Source organism: Chiloscyllium punctatum, chromosome 10, assembly GCF_047496795.1.
Source record: "Chiloscyllium punctatum isolate Juve2018m chromosome 10, sChiPun1.3, whole genome shotgun sequence".
Taxonomy (NCBI): Eukaryota; Metazoa; Chordata; class Chondrichthyes; order Orectolobiformes; family Hemiscylliidae; genus Chiloscyllium; species Chiloscyllium punctatum.
Window position 1 is genome coordinate 75595587 of NC_092748.1, and position 18386 is coordinate 75613972.

Sequence of the window (18386 nt, forward strand, 5' to 3'; positions counted from 1 at the left end):
TAGGTTAACATTTACTGATTCATCCTTCCATTGTTTATAAATGAAATACTCAAACTGTATTCTAATCATATGTGTATCTCAGCCATCTGGTAATGCTTAAGGTATCTTTGATAAATACAAATAGATAATGTGACAGAAAAACGAATAAAGCAAAACAAAACAGTGAGTGTTGCATGTAATTTGCAAAGTCCTTGAACTGAACTTCCTTACAAACACAATTTTCAATGTTTTCAAGGATCAGCAGTCTGAGTTTTAATTCATTAAATTCTATAGATAGTTTTTGTACTTTTGGATTAAGTGTAAATCTGTTTAAAACAAACCTTACATTTAAAGTTTATGTCTGACATGAGAGGGATTAAAATAACTTTCAGGGATATGAAGGCCATTAAGCCTAATAAGCCAGTTACAGTACTTCTGAGAGATTAACCTCACCTATTTTCTTTCTCACTATGCACTGCATTCTTTTCCTTCTTCAGAAATGGTTAATACAATAATGTTAAAACAAAAGGTCTTGGGATTATGCCCATGGTCCAATAAATTATGAAATGCCTAATTATAGCTATGATGTATTGTCATATGAAGTAATAGACATTCATTCATCCCAGTTATTATGATCCAAACTGATGGTAAATACTGGACAAGTTGGACCCCAGAATGAAACCTGGCTTGATAGATAATGTATTCAACTTTTGCAGTTGGTTTACTTGATGGTTAGTCATTGAAATATATTCACACAAGTCTGCAGTTGTTAATAACATAATTTCAATTTATTATACGAGAAAATGTTATGTATAGAAGAAAGTTTAAAAAAATTAACACATACGTTTAAACAAAGTTTTAATCTGTTTCCCAATACTACCCATTACAGAGAGCCAATCACAAAGAACCATCATTCCTCTCTCAGTTTTTTAAATCTTTATGTAACTGGCCCTTTTCAGTTTCTTTCTCCTGGACTGTTGACAATTCTTTGTTTACAATTTCATTCTGACTCCACTGGCATGAATCTCTCAGAATTCTGATAACCTAATCTCTTCCAGTTCTAACAATTTTTAGATTTCTAATTCAAGCTCTCCCAACTTGGAAACTCCACAAACTTTTAACTAGTTCTCCTGAGATGAAAGGTTCCCCTGAATTGATGTGATTCTCCAGTTCAGATAAATTATTCTTCTTTTTGAACTGAACTCTATGTTCTCCTAAAAGAAAACTTTGATCCTTCTGTTTTGAAGACAGGACTAAACTAACTGCCTTAATATGTTTACTCTGCCTGTCATAAAGCCTACCATATCAACATGTCATCTATTAACACTACAGAGGGTTTTCCAGGCACTCTACTTCGGTCACATGCATTCTTAAAACAGATGTCTGTAGGTCACTGTTCAAATTGACTTTCTGACTTTACAAAAGTAAAGCTTCACGGAAGACTCTGTCTGTAAATCCAAAAATGCACTATGCATGTTTCATCACACAGTGTAATCAGTACAGCTCTAAATAATCAACTCGAAGGAAATACATATGCTTCAGAAAGCATATGGGAAGAAAGTTAAAAAATGAACATACCAAAATTATTATAATTTCTAATAGGTGTAAATCTTAAACAAAATTCTCCTTCTGCAAGTAAAACCATAGCATTTCATAATTTTTTTGGAGTGCAGGAGGCTGCGAGGTGACCTCCATCCTAGATGGCGGTGGATTAGGACGCATCAGCCAGAGCTTGTCCACTCTATCTATTCCTTTTCTTTATTTTGTCTTTTCTGTCTTTTACTTTCTCCTCTTCTCTCTTCTTGGCCTCTCAGCCTCCAACCTCACTGCCTCGGATCTCCTGGCCTCTGAACTCCCACCTCAGCACAGATCCGGAGGCGTCCTCTTGGCTTGACGTGATGTTCTCTCAGCCCGGCATGGAGTTCTCTTGGCCCAGTATGGCCTCAGCATGGACATCGGTCTCAAGGTGATTTCACAGCAATCTCCTAGTCTTGTGAACCTTGAGGTAAAGCCCAGCGCAGTCTCTGGTCAAGGCCCAGTGTACACCGGATGCTAGGTTCCAACCTGGACTAGGTTAGAAGACTGTTGTTCTGAACTTTCTTTCTCTCCATTTTATAATTATTCCTAAAATCTGCAATGGTGGACTTTTTACTTCTTTATTTTTCCAAGAACTGTAACCAAAGAAGCTGTACCTAGGAACCTTTGTACCTAAGATTGTGCTGTAAGCAGCGACTTGTACACTTTTCACTGTATTCATTTGAGTACATGTGACAATAAAGCTAATTCTAATTCTAACCTTATAGAGGCATATAAAATCATGAGGGGCATAGATAAGGTGAATTGCTAAGGTCTTTTCTCCAGGGTAGGGAAGTCCAAAACTAGAGGAAATAGGTTTAAGGTGAGTGGCAATAGATTTAAAAGGTAGCTGAGGGGCAACATTTTCTCATTGCAGAATATTCTCAAATTTTAATTACATGTTATCAATAAATAACTGATTTAACACTCTGTTCTCTGATTTAACATAACCATAGTACTCTGATTTAACCAGTGATCATATGAATATGTTATTAGTGTATAGTAATTACAACATTTATTTTCAGGTTTTAATATCAGTGGTCACCCATTTATGATATTGTCATTTAAAATATTTCTTTCAAATCTATAAATGTCATGCTATTAATTATTTCATATCTTAACCCCAATTTAATTACTTTGGATGGAAAAGTACAAAGATTGTCTTTAATTGTTGGCACCTGTAAGATATAAAGGCTCTCTTTTATAGAAATTAAGGAAGTGGACCATGGAATCGTTGGTCATGACAGTATAAGATTGTAGGTAAAAACAATGACTGCAGATGCTGAAAACCAAATACTGGATTAGTGGTGCTGGAAGAGCACAGCAGTTCAGGCAGCATCCAACGAGCAGCGAAATCGACGTTTCGGGCAAAAGCCCTTCATCAGGAATAAAGGCAGTGAGCCTGAAGCGTGGAGAGATAAGCTAGAGGAGGGTGGGGGTGGGGAGAGAGTAGCATAGAGTACAATGGGTGAGTGGGGGAGGAGATGAAGGTGATAGGTCAAGGAGGAGAGGGTGGAAAAGAAGGTAGGCAGGTCGGACAAGTCCGGACAAGTCAAGGAGACAGTTACTGAGCTGGAAGTTTGAAACTAGGATGAGGTGGGGGAAGGAGAAATGAGGAAGCTGTTGAAGTCCACATTGATGCCCTGGGGTTGAAGTGATCCGAGGCGGAAGATGAGGCTTTCTTCCTCCAGGCGTCTGGTGGTGAGGGAGCGGCGATGAAGGAGGCCCAGGACCTCCATGTCCTCGGCAGAGTGGGAGGGGGAGTTGAAATGTTGGGCCACGGGGCTGTTTGGTTGATTGGTGCGGGTGTCTCGGAGATGTTCCCTAAAGCGCTCTGCTAGGAGGTGCCCAGTCTCCCCAATGTAAAGAAGACCACATCGGGAGCAACGGATACAATAAATTATATTGGTGGATGTGCAGGTGAAACTTTGATGGATGTGGAAGGCTCCTTTAGGGCCTTGGATAGAGGTGAGGGAGGAGGTGTGGGCACAGGTTTTACAGTTCCTGCGGTGGCAGGGGAAAGTGCCAGAATGGGAGGGTGTGTCGTAGGGGGTGTGGACCTGACCAGGTAGTCACAGAGGGAACGGTCTTTGCGGAAGGCGGAAAGGGGTGGGGAGGGAAATATATCCCTGGTGGTGGGGTCTTTTTGGAGGTGGCGGAAATGTCGGTGGATGATTTGGTTGATGCGAAGGTTTGTAGGGTGGAAGGTGAGCACCAGGGGCGTTCTGTCCTTGTTATGGTTGGAGGAGTGGGGTCTGAGGGCGGAGGTGTGGGATGTGGACGAGATGCGTTGGATCCTCTACATTGGGGAGACTGGGCGCCTCCTAGCAGAGCGCTTTAGGGAACATCTCCGAGACACCCGCACCAATCAACCAAACCGCCACGTGGCCCAACATTTCAACTCCCCCTCCCACTCTGCCGAGGACATGGAGGTCCTGGGCCTCCATCACCGCCGCTCCCTCACCACCAGACGCCTGGAGGAAGAACGCCTCATCTTCCGCATCGGAACACTTCAACCCCAGGGCATCAATGTGGACTTCAACAGCTTCCTCATTTCCCCTTCCCCCACCCCATCCTAGTTTCAAACTTCCAGCTCAGTAACTGTCTCCTTGACTTGTCCGGACTTGTCCGACCTGCCTATCTTCTTTTCCACCTATCCACTCCACCCTCTCCTCCTTGACCTATCACCTTCATCTCCTCCCCCACTCACCCATTGTACTCTATGCTACTCTCTCCCCACCCTCACCCTTCTCTAGCTTATCTCTCCATGCTTCAGGCTCACTGCCTTTATTCCTGATGAAGGGCTTTTGCCCGAAACGTCGATTTCGCTGCTCGTTGGATGCTGCCTGAACTGCTGTGCTCTTCCAGCACCACTAATCCAGTATAAAATTGTATTCAGGCCATCCAGTCATTCAGTTCATCACCAATTATGCTACTGCACTTCATTGTAATGGCTGGGCTCAATATCTCACCTAAGACACTTCCACCGTTATTGTCAGCACTTGTTACAGATATGTAACCAAAATTTCAATTAAAATAATTTATAAAACAATATTCCCTTTATTTAAATTCCTTTGTTATGTTTTGGTTTCCATAGGTGATGAACTTTTTAAACAAAGAGAGCATCACCGTAGCTGGCTATCATTATATTTAATTGACCAGTAAACTATTTTTCAAGGGTAATTACTACAGAGGTTAATTGCAGAGGACTTACTGCCGAGGTTAATTGCATATTACAATCAATTCTAATTTCACATTATGTTTTGTTTATCAATGAACATTTTAAAATTAGTAACTGATTTGAACAAACTAAAATAATCAGTGTAAAAATGGTATATATTCCCATTGAGGAGAAAGTTCAAACTTGTACATTTAATACTTAGTGTTACATAGCAAAGACATGTTTCTTGGAGGGGATTGTATTGCAGGGATTGAATAAAGAGATTCAGATAATGTTAGAAACCATGAAACCAAAGTTGCGAACTTTTATCCAATCTGAAAACTGTCATTTTACCCTTGGAACCAATCTGCCTATCTATCATTTTTAACATAACCTGGACATTGAAATTCAGGGGTGGTTTATTTGCATCTAGATTGATCTGTTTGCTCTAATTGCAGACTAGTAAAATAAAGTTAACTGGTTTTGGATGTAGGTTTGCTCGCTGAGCTGCAAGGTTCATTTCCAGGCGTTTCGTTACCTTACTAGGTAACATGTTCAGTGGGCCTCAGGCGAAGCAATGCTGAAAATTCCTGATTTCTATTTATATGTTTGGGTTTCTTTGGGTTGGTGATGTCATTTCCATCCAAAGCAGGAATTTTCAGCATTGCTTCCACTGAGGCCCACTGAAGATGTTACCTAATAAGGTAAGGAAACGTCTGGAAATGAACCTTGCAGCTCAGCGAGCAAACCTACATCCAAAACCTCAATCTGAGCTACAAATCTTCTCAAAACTCGCTAAATGTTGCAATAAAGGCTAGCAATTATGATATGCAATTTTATTGAAAAACTGCTTCCATGAATGCTGGTACCTTATTTAGTTGAAGAAAAGTTTAGCAACAAAGTCTACAGGATCAGAGAAAGTTAGGGATAAGGGGGAAAAACTGCCAATCATTAAATAGTGATCATTCACTGCATTCTTAGCCTTAGCAAAGATGCAAATCCTGTCCAAGATATTGTTATTACTGTGACAAACATTTGTATTTAGTCTACAAGAGAAGTTGCATTCTTAAAATATTTTTAATATAAACTAAATGAATGTCTCAAAGAATATAAAATGTATGTTAACCTTTCCCATGAATTACCAGACATTGAGATATCACGTTAAAGGATTTCAGGGCTATTTTACCCATATCTCCATTCCCTGTTTACAGCTCTGCGTCTTACTGGGTCAATTCCATAATCACCAAATCCTCTTCTGTCTTGCTCAGTAGCCATGCTTCATGTTTCACCTTGCATAGGGCAAACATTTGATTATGAGATCCCAATAACTTGAATCCATTCATTACTCAATAGCAACATGTATATTTCTCAGCAGACTTCACTGACTTGCAGTCTGGAGAAGATGCACTGCCTGGTTTCTTTCCTTCTAACCCAAAGTATATTGAGATGATAGTAGAATCTAACAGGGTAAAATTAATGGTCCATAATAGATATCAAATAGGAAGATTGTTTTTCATCAACAAATTTCATTTAAATCACATTCAAACCTCAACAGCTTGTGATGGAATTCTAAACTATGAAACTTTATCTCTCTCAACACCTCTTCAGTACAGATGGTTATCAACTCCTAACTGATTCAAGAAAGTTTACATTTGAAATTGTAACGGTGGTAGTTGTGAGGAAGTTTCTGATGATCTGTACATCACTGCAGATTAAGATACAAGAGATCATGGGAAAATCACTTTATTTTTGTTTTTAGAAATGTTCTGTTATTCAACAACAACAAGTTGCATTTATGTAGCACCTTTGATTTATAAAAATATCCGAGCATACTTCACTGAGTGTCAGTGGTGTCACGGTGACTCATTGATTAGCACTGCTGCATCACAATGCCAGGGACACAGGTTCGATTCCAGCCTCAGGCGACTGTGTGCAGTTTGTACATTCTTCCCATGTCTGTGTAGGTTTCCTCCCACAGTTCAAAGATGTGCAGGTTAGGTGAATTGGCCATGTTCAATTGCCCATAGTGTTTAGGGATGTGTGGGTTAGGTGCATTAGTCAAGGTTAAATATATTGTAGGGGAATGGGTCTGGGTGGGTTACTCTTCAGAGGGTTGGTGTGGACTTGTTGGGCCAAAGGGCTTGTTTCCACACTGTAGGGATTCTATGAATGGTCATTAAACCAGAATGACTAAAAGCTTGGCCAAAATTGAATGTTTTAATATGAGTCTTAAAGAAATAAGGTGGAGAAAAGAAGGGGTTCAGGGCAGGAGTTGCAAAATAGGTGCTTTAATCACTGAAGGCACAGCAATCAATGGTGGGCAGAGAAAGAGAAATGTACAAGAAGTGTGGGTCACAGGAATAACGAATGCTATAAGACTGGAGAAGATTAAAAGGTAGGGAGGATTGAGACCATGAAGGGAGTTAAACATAAGGAAGTGAACTATAAATACAAGCCACTGAAAATGTAGGTCAATGGGAATATGGTGAGAGAGGAGAAAGTGGTATAGGATAGCATATGGATAGTAGTGTTCCATATGAACTGAAATTTACAATTTTTGGAAAAGCATTGGAAGGTCCTGACTACAAGAAGCTGGGAAAGAATTTCAACAGCACATTGCTGAGATGGCGTTTAGGTATTTGATGCTATGGAGTTGACGGTTTGTGGTCTTTGCATCAGAGAGGAATGAAGGCAGCTAATGTAAGAGATCAAGTGCAGATAAGGAGTTTTGGAAACAGGCAAAAAGACCATGGAGAAGTGAGATGACTCCTGTTCAAAGAAATAGGCATGAAAGTGAAGGTGAAACAAGATGAACTGAATGTCACTCTGTGTCTAAATTTAATTGAAGTGGAGGCATAAAAGGATAAAATTAAAGAGCTGAGCACAGGTCATTCAGCATCAGAGAAGGGAAGGTCAGAGAGTATAACGAATACACAAGAGACAGGATTAGAAGAAGGGATGAGTCAGAAGGAAGAGGAAGGGAGAAAGAATGAAGAGGCATCAGCGCCTCTGTGTTTTGTTGCATTCTTTAACATCTTAGAGTTATAGAGATGTACAACACGGAAACAGACCCTTTGGTCCAACTTGTCCATGCTGACCATCCGAAATTAATCTAGTCCTATTTGCCAGAACTTGGCCCATATCCCTCTAAATGCTTTCTATTCATATATCTATCCAGGTGCCTTTTAAATGCTGTAATTATACCAGCATCCACCACTTTCTCTGGTAGCTAATTTCATACACACCATCCTCTGTGTGAAAACGTTGCCCCTTTCAAATCTTTCCCTCCTCACCTTAAATCTATGGCCTCCAGTTCTGGACTCCCCTACCCTAGGGAAAGACCATTTCTATTTACCCTATCCATGCCCCTCATGATTTAAAAGAAAAGGAAAACTCTCCAGAGATTTCCAGATACACTATATCTATGATCAAAAGGAAAGACTGGAAACAAAATGTAGCACTACCATTGAACTGGACAACAAAGGAGATAAGTCAGAGTACAATGGTATGGTTGACAATGGGAAAGACTGCAAAGAAAATGAAGAATGAAACTGCATAGTCATTGTAACAGATAATGTCACTTGTGATTTTCATCTAAGCCATTCACTTCTGTGGCTGGTTGGAAACCTAAATACGTTAATTAGAATAAGTAAATATGGTATAAGTAGTTTTATTCTTCATTTTGAAAAGGGAGCTAAAACCAAAGGAAGAAATTTTGATTTTTAATTTTGTGGAATTATGATTCATTCTAGCATGTATTTGATATCTAGGATGCACAGATGTTTCATCACTTTGCAATTCAGAATATTGGAAGAGTTCAGAAAAGATTTACAAGGATATTGCCAGGGTGGGAAGATTTGAGTGAAAGGGAGAGGCTCAATAGGTTGGGGCTGTTTTCTCTGGAGTGAGGGAGGCTGAGGGGTGATGTTATAGAGGTTTATAAAATTATGAGGGTCATGGATTGGATAAATAGACAAGATCCTTTCCCTGGGATAGAGGAGTCCAGAACTAGACAGCATAGGTTCAGAATGAGAGGGGAAAGATATAAAAGGGACCTAAGGGACATTTTTTTCATGCAAAGGGTGATGCATGTATGGTATGACTTGCCAGAGGAAGTGATGGAGGCTGGTACAATTACAATATTTAAAATGTATCTGGAAAGGGTATATGAATAGGAAGCATTTAGAGCAATATGGGCCAAGTGCTGGCAAATGGGATTAGATTCGTTTAGGATATCTGGTTGGCATAGATGAGTTGGACCAAAGGGTCTGCTTCCATGCTGGATATCTCTATTATTCTTTGACACTATGCCCTGAGTTGTACAGCATTCAATTGTAATTTTGAGGAGAGAAACAAGGCTTTTTAGCCATCCTTAATCCATATACATGATCCTCCATCTTCCTTCTTTTGGTGAGTAATTATCATCAGGAATTTGAGCTATTGTTCTGTAGGAAATGCAGAAGATTGGTACAAATCAGTGTCTCTCTCACAGAGATCTTTCAGTGATGGTACTGAATGCCTTCTGTATTAGCCAGTCTTTTGCCCAATTTTCAGGACAGACAAAGTACCAGTGCTGTTATCCATCTAGCTGTACTAACAGGGTACAACCAAAAGAAAGTTTTCAATTGCAATTCTAAAAAGCAAGCAAATATGGAAGGGCATGTGGAATAGAATGCCCTGAGAAAATAGCAGTGGTCAAAAGATGCTACCTGATTAAGAAGTGAGTGCAGTTTTTTGCTCACAAATTTGAGAAGAATGGTAGGCATGAAAACTTAATCAGACAAGAGTCCAAAATTGGGTGCTTGTACTGAGGTAAACTTTAATAATTAAGTTCTTATGAAACCATACAAAGTAGGAAAAGACATGGACCATTAGGCCCCCTTCACCTGCTGTATCATTCAATAAGGTCATGGCTGATTTGTTTGCGAATCAAAATCCACATTTCAATTCATCCCCAATAGCTCTTGATTCCTTGACCTAACAAGATACTCAGTATCTGCAGTTTACACTAGCTACAAGATATACTGCAGAAATTCACCAAAAGTCCTTAGATAGCACCTTCCAAACCCACAACCAGTACCATTTGGACAAAGGCAGCAGATACATGGGAACATCACCACCTGCAAATGCCTCTCTAAGCCACTTACTCTCCTGACTTGGAAGTCTATCACCATTCTTTCACTTTCAAAATCCTGGAATGCCTTTCCAAATTGTATTGTGGAACTATCTACAACAGGCCAAGAAGGCAGCTCACTACCATCTTCTCCAGAGCAACTCGGGATGGGCAATAAATGCAGGCTGAGCCAGTGATGCCCACGTCCCACAAGTCTAGGATTCTCCTCAAAAGGAAACATCCTTTCCACCACCCTTGTCAAAAACAATAATCAGAGTAGAATCTTAGGTGTCTGAGCAATGTGGGCTAGAGTGACATACTTGGCAGAATCAGGCAAGGCACATCTCCATGTTGAGATCAACTCACCTTAAGCTTTTCTCAAGTCGTATAGTGAGGTTCTCACCTGTCAGCGATGAATTGTTTTTATTGTCACATGGATTCAAGATAAAATACAGAGAATTGTGTTTACCGTTGCCCGTATGTAAGCACCATTCACAGAATAAAATAAAAATAGATAACTTAAAGACAGTCCAACTTGTCCTTCTCTGCTGCTACAGCATACCCCCACTGGAGTCTTTTCAACCCATGCCATGCCACCGAGAGTGTGTCCCATTCCAGGCTCTCTAACCTGTGCCATGCTGCTGAGCAAGTGTTCTGCTCTGGCACACCATGCCACCGTCAAAGGCCTACTCCATACAGAAGCGATAGTCCCGCTCCAACTTTCACTGGCCAACTGACCATCTCTGCAGCCACTCTGGAGCCCATCGAAGCCATCCCCTGACATAGAGCTCTCTTTATCAGGCAAGTTTCAGAAAAAAAAAGTAGGGGTAGAAAGAAAAAGAAAAAAAATGCAAGTGAGGAGGACAAGCCCGAGCATAGGAGCACAAATGCTGCCTACTCTGCCATCATCTGTAAATTGCCAATTATAGTGATTAATGTTAATTAGTGACCTTGTTAATTGACCAACTTGCCTTATTAATATTCTAGTTATGATCTTAGCAAACTCACCAAACAAATTAGCCATGAAGAAACTGGAAAGTAAAATAGGTGTTTATTAAGTTCAGCTTGCTTATTCTGAGGAGCAGGAGATTTGACATTTCGAGCATAAGCATTGACTGTCCTGCTCCTCAGATGCTGCCTGACCAGCTGTGCTTTTCCAGTGCCACATTTTTTGACTCTGATCTCCAGCAACTGCAGTCCTCATTTTCTCCTAACTTGCTTATTCCTCCAAACGATCTCCATCTTGCCCACTGCTAAACTGCAAAACAGGGCACAACCACAAATTACAACTGCAAGTACCCTTGCACCAGCACCCAAACTTCAGGGAGTCATTGCCACCATCCTGGCACCTCTCCATTGCATTGTCAGTGCTCTGTGCAAAGGCAGGTTTGTCTAGCAGGGCACATGTGCCACCAACAATATACATCGGATACACTTACCACACAGGGACAAACACCCAGTCCATTGAGTGCACCAGGATGTGCATCCTGTGGGCATTCACCTGATGCCTACCTGCTTGCTTTGCGGTAGCAGTTGGTGTAGTCACACAGATAACCATGCTGTTCATTGGTCCTCAGTTAAGGACACATACATTCTTACGCAGTTGAGGGGTTAGGAGATCATGAGATGGAATTAGATTGGTGACCACTGTAGACAAAATAGCTTAGTTGAGTTCGTCCTCACATTGAACAACTTCTCCTTTAACTCCTCTCACTCTCTTTAAGTCATGATGTGGAGGTGCTGGTGTTGGATTGGGGTGGACAAAGTTTTTAAAAAATCACACAACACCACATTAAAGTCCAACAGGTTTATTTGGAAGCACTAGCTTTTGGGGTACTGCTCCTTGATCAGGTAGCTGTTTTCTGCCAGCCAGCCAATCTCCTGTCTGGGCTAACATGTTACCCCCTACACTATGAGTTTTAGTTTTCCACATTAAGCCTTGATATGGCACCTTGACAAATGGCTTCTCAAAATCCAGGTATAGTAATATCTAAAGGCTCCCGTTAAGCACAGAGCATGTTACCAATTCAAAGTACTCCAATAATTTGGTTAAATAAAATTTCCTTTTTAAGGAACAAAGCTGACTCTACCCAATTATATTGAGTTTTTCAAAGCATGCAGCAATAAATGCCATTAGTGATTAATTATAACACCTTCCCAACAACAGACATCAAGTTAATTAATCTACAGTTTCCTATTTTCATGCCTCTTTTCCCCAGGAGTTCAATATGCTATCTGCCAGTCCAACAAAACTTTTTCTGTATCTAAGGAAGTCTTTAAAAATTAATGGCAATGCACCTACTATCTCATTAGCAACCTCTTTTCAGACTCTAGGATGATTTTCATCCAAATCTGGAAACCCCTCAGCCCACAGTTCCATCAACTTGCTTCATATCACTTCCCTGTGATTTAGATTTCACTCCGTTCTTCTCTCCATTCCGCCTCCTGATTTATAGCTATTACTGGATCTTTCCTATATCCTCTATACAGCGATGACAGAATCAAAATATCTCTTCACTTCATCCTTCATTTCCTTAGTATCTACTATGAACTTCCAATCTCACACTTGAGAAGACTGACACTCACTTTACTTCCTCTTCTCATTTTATGATACTGTAGAAACCTGCAATCACCTTTACATTCCGAGTTAGCTTCCTCTCATTCTCTAAATTCTTCCTCCTGATTAACCTTTTAGCCATTCTCTGCTGTTCTTTACATTCTGACCAGCCATCCGATTAATCACTCAACATTGCTGCCTTATATAATGTTTTTTCCTTAAGTTTGATGATTGCCCTAACTTCTTTACTTAACCATGAACAGTGGGTCCTTTCCATAGAATGTTTCTTTATTAGCAGGAATCCACTTATCCTGAGTATTCTGTAATATCTAAATACATGCCAGCCACAACATCTCGACTGATCTATGCCCTAGCTTTGTATGCAAATTCACTTCAGCCAGCTCAGCCCTCCTGCCCACATGACTGTCCTTATTTAGGTTTAAAATACTAGTTTCAGACCTAATCCTCTCCTTTTCAAACGATTGTAAAATTCAACCAGATTGTAGTCACTGCTACCTTTAATCTGAGGTTATTAATTAATCCTATCACATTACATAGTATAAAGCCCAGTTTACCCTGCTATCTGGCCAGTTCTCAAATGGACTGGGTGTCCAGTCAATCTTTAAATATGGCATCAGAACGATCCATCCCTGAAGGCTCCGCTAGGGATGCAAACTTCCTGCCTGCTCACTTGACATGATTTATTAATTCATTCATACCATATTTAGTTTGCATGAACAAAAAGGCATAAAGCAGGTAATAGTGTATGAAAACCCATCCCAGGTCATGATGGAAATAACAATCTTTTATGCATCAGTGACTCTAAAATTAAAACTCCTGGCAAGAGTATCATACATGTCAAAGAATTATACAACTAACCTCACAGCAGCAGAATAGTTCACAGAAAAGCAGAATTGTTGTAGAACAGGAGGAGACCATTTGGCCTATCATGTCTGCACCCAGTTCCCCAAATGAACATTTCACTGTGTGCCATTCTTCTGCCCACTCTGAACATTGTTCCATTGCAAATAAACAACTATTTCTCTTTTGAATACATCAATTGAACTAGCCTCTACCCCTCTCTCAGGCAATGCATTCCAAACCCTAATCATTTGCTATGTGTTGTTTTGCCTGACTACATCTATGCCTTCATTAACAAACATTTCATGATCCTTCTCTCTTTTATCCCTATTTAATTTGCTCAGATCAATCATGATTTTGAATACTTTCATCAGATCTCCTCTTGTCCTTCTCTTCTCCAACGAGAACAACTCAACTTTTCCAATTTGCCATCATGAAATTCCTTATCCTTGGAATCATTCTTGTCAACCTCATCTTCACTCTCTCTGATGCCTTCACATTCTTCCTAAAGTGCAGTGCCCAGAACTGAACACAATATTCTAGTTGTTATTCAAGTTATATTCTTATACAAGTTCAACATAACTTCCTTATGCATTTTGTATGTCCTTGTTAATAAAGCCCAAGATACTCTATGCTGATAACTGGACTTTCAACCTGCCCTGCCACCTCTGAGTTATGCACATTTACCTGCAGGTCCCTCTGTTCCCTTGAGAGCTGTACTCTTTATTTTATATTGTGTCTCTATGTTCCTGCTATCAAAATGTATAGCTGTACAATACTTCACATTAAACATCATTTGTCACCTATCCACCCATTCCACCAACCTGTGTGTTCCTTGAAGTTGTTCACAATCACAACAATAGGTGAGAAGGTAACTCACAACGAAGAAATAAGAACATTACAAATGGCTGTGGATAGGTTAGGTGAACGGACTGAAATTTGGCAGATGAAGTTAATGTGAATACGTGTGAAGTTATCTAATTCAGTTGAAAGAATTGAAAGGCAACCTATCAACTAAGTGGAGAAAAAACGTCAGAGTGTTTCAGAGAGATGTGGGTGTTTTCGTGCATGAATTGCAGGAAACTTGTATGCAGTATAGGAGATAATAAGGAAGGCAAATGTAATTCTGTCTTTTATTACTAAAGGAACAGGGTATAAAAGTCGGGAGTGCGTGCTGCAATTGTACAAGGCATTAGTGAGCTTATTGCAGAGTTGTTATGGAAGATTTCAACACATAGGTAGACTGGGAGAATCAGGATGATACTGGACCCCAAAAAAAGGAATGCCTCTGAGATGGATTGTTAGAACAGCTTGTAATTGGAGCCTACCGGGGAGAAGGCAATTCCAGACTTGGTGTAGTGCAACAAACCGGATTTGACCAGGGACCTCAAAATAAAGAAGTCATTAGGAGGTAGTGACCATAATATAATAAGTTTTAATCTGCAATTTGAGAGGGAGAAAGGAAAATCGGAAGTGTCAGTATTGCAGTTGAACAAAGGGAACTATGGAGCTATGAGGGAGGAGCTGGCCAAAGTTCAATGGTTCAATACCTTAGCAGGGATGGCAGTGGAACAACAATGGCAGGTATTTCTGGGTATAATGCAGAAGGTGCAGGATCAGTTCATTCCAAAGAGGAAGAAAGATCCTAAGGGGAGGCAGGGGCAGCCATGGCTGACGAGGGAAGTTAAGGACTGTATAAAGATAAAAGAGATGAAGTATAACATAGAAAGATGAGTGGGAAACCTTTAAAGAGCAACAGAGGATAACCAAAAAGGCAATACACAGAGAGAAAATGAGGTACGAAGGCAAACTGGCCAAAAATATAAAGGAGGATAGTAAAAGCTTTTTTTTTAGGTATGTGAAAAGAAAATAAATGGTTAAGACTAAAACTGGGCCCTTGAAGACAGAAACAGGTGAATTTATTCTGGGGAACAAGGAAATGGCAAAAGAGTTGAATAGGTACTTTGGATCTGTCTTCACTGGGGAAGCCACAAGCAATTTCCCAGAATGTAATAGTGGCTGAAGGACCTAGGGTAATGGGTGAACTGAAGGGAATTTATATTAGGCAGGAAATGGTGTTGGATAGACTGTTAGGTCTGAGGACTGATAAGTCCTTGGGACCTGATGGTTTGTATCCCAGAGTACTTAAGGAGGTGGCTCCAGAAATCGTGGATGCATTGGTAATGATTTTCCGATATTCTATACATTCAGGATCAGTTCCTGCAGATTGGAGGGTGGCTAATGCTGTCCCACTTTTCAAGAAAGGCGGGAGAGAGAAAACAGGGAATTGTAGACCAGTTAGCCTGATGTCAGTGGTTGGAAAGATGCTGGAAAGATTAAACTATGACTCATTTGGATAGCAGTAACAGGCTAGGTCAGAGTCAGCATGGATTTACAAAGGGGAAATCGTGCTTGACTACTCTTCTGGAAGTTTTTGAGGATGTAACTATGAAGATGGACAAGGGAGAGCCAGTTTACCTGGACTTTAAGAAAGCCTTTGATAAAGTCCTATATAGGAGATTAGTGTGCAAAATTAGGGCACATAGTATTGGGGGCAAAATACTGACTTGGATTGAAAATTGGTTGGCTGATGAAAGCAAAGAGTAGTGATAAGCGGGTCCCTTTCAGAAATGGCAGGCGGTGACCAGTGGGGTATCACAAGGTTTGGTGCTGAGACTGCAGCTGTTTACCAGCTACTTTAATGACATAGATAAGGCATTAAAAATAATATTAGCAAATTTGCTGATGACACAAAGCTAGGTGGCAGGGTGAAATGTGAGGAGGATGTTATGAGAATACAGGGTGAATTGGTCAGGCTAGGTGAGTGGATGGATGCATGGCAGATGCAGTTTAATGTGGATAACTGTGTGGTTATCCAGTTTGGTGGCAAGAACAGGAAAGCAGATTACTATCTAAGTGGAGTCAAGTTAGGTAAAGGGTAAGTACAATGAAATCTAGGTGTTCTTGTACATCAGTCAATGAAAGCAAGCATGCAGGGACAACAGGCGGTGAAGAAAGCTAATGGCATGCTGGCCTTCATAACAAGAGGAATTGAGTATAGGAGCAAAGAAGTCCTTCTGCAGCTGTACAGGCCTTGTTGAGACCACATCTGGAGTATTGTGTGCAGTTTTGGACTCCAAATTTGAGGAAGGACATTCTGGCTATTGAGGGACTGCAGTGTAGGTTCATGAGATCAATTCCCAGAATGGCAGAACTGTCATACGTTGAAAGATTGGAGTGACTGGGCTTGTATACACTTGAGTTTAAAAGGATGAGAGGGGATCTGATTGAGTCATTTAAGATTATTAAAGGATTAGATACTCTGGAGGCAGGAAGCACGTTCCCACTGATGGGTGAGTCCAGAACTAGAGTTTAAACAGTTTAAAAATAAGGGGTAAGCCATTTAGAATAGAGTTGAGGAGAGACTTCTTCACCCAGAGAGTGGTGGATATGTGGAATTCTCTGCCCCAGAAGGAAGTAGAGGCCAAGTGTCTGGATACTTTCGAGAAAGAGATGGATAGAGCTCTTAAAGATAGTGGAATCAAGGGTTATGGGGATAAGGCAGGAACAGGAGACTGATTGTGGATTAAGCTATGATTATAATGAATGGTGGTGCTGGCTCGAAGGACCAAATAGTCTACTCCTGCACCTATTGTATATTGAGACTGTACCTGGAGTTTTGTCAACAGTTTTAGTCCCCTTATTTGAAGAGGCATGTAGTTGTATTGGAGGTAGTTCAGAGAAAGTTGACTAGATTGATTTGAGAGAGGAGGAGTTTGTCTTGAGAGATTGAGCTGTTCAAGTCTATACTCCCTGGAGTTTATAAGAATGAGAGGAGATTTAACTGAGGTATATAAGATGCTAATGCAGGTTGATAAAGCAGATGTAGATAGGATGTTTCCTTGTGTGAGTCAACCTAGAATGAGAGGTCATAATAGCGGAGGAGTAGCAACTTCAAAACAAAGATGCAGAGAAATGGCTCCTCTCAAAGGGTTGTGAATCTATGGAATTCACTGCCCATAGTGCCGTGGACGTTGAGATTTGAATAAATTTAATAAGGAAATAGCCAGATGTTTAATTAGTAATGGGTTAAAGGGTTGGAGAACTGGCAGGAAAGTAGAGTTAAGGCTGAAGAGCTGAAACTCTTGCTGCTAGGTTTTATATTTTTCTCACTGTTTATAATGTTTCAAAGCATTCTACTAACCACAAATTTTGAAATTGTGCCCTGTACACCAGGGTCCTGATCATTAATATATATCAGGATAAGCAAAGGTTCCAGCATTGAGTACTGGGGAACTCCAATACAAACCTTCCCCCAGCTTGAATAACATCTATTACCATTATTCACTGTTTCCTATTACTCAGCCAAGTTCATATGCGTGTTGTTACCACTTTATGGCATGAGCTCTAACTTTGCCCACAAATTCACTATCTGGCACTGTGTAATATGCCTCTTGGAAGTCCATGTATACCACATCAACAGCATTGCCCTGATCAAACATCTGTGTTACTTAAAAAAAAAACTCCAAGTACTTAGTTAAACTTGATTTACCCTTAAGAAATTCATGCTGGCTTTCTTCAATCAACCCACATTTGACCATGTGACTATTAATATTGTCCAGAAATATTGTTTCTGGAAAGTTCCTATTTATTGAAGTTACCTAGCTTGTTCTTGCATGCATTTTTGAACACTTGTTCAATTATTCAGTCCTCTAGCATCGTCTCTGAGTCAAAGGAAGACTGAAAAATTATTGCAAGGGCCTCTGCAATATCTGTTCTCTCTTCCCTCAGTATCCTTTGATGTATCTCATCTAATTCCAGCACTTTGTCACTGAAGTACAAGCTATCTATTCAATACCACCTTATCAAATGAAAATCCTTTAAGTGCCTCATTTTCCTTCTTTCACTGTGGCCTGGGTAATAACTTCTTATTGGTAAACACGGATGCAAAGAGTTCATCAATATCTCAGCCATCTCTCTGTCTCCATGTGTAAATACCTTTTTTGGCCCATAGTTGGTTCCACTGCTTCTTCTTTTACATTAGCTGCCAATCTGAACTCATATTCCGCCTTTGCTTCTCTTATTTACCTTCGCCAGCCCACTGAACCTTACATATTCATACTAGCTCTTGATTGTATATT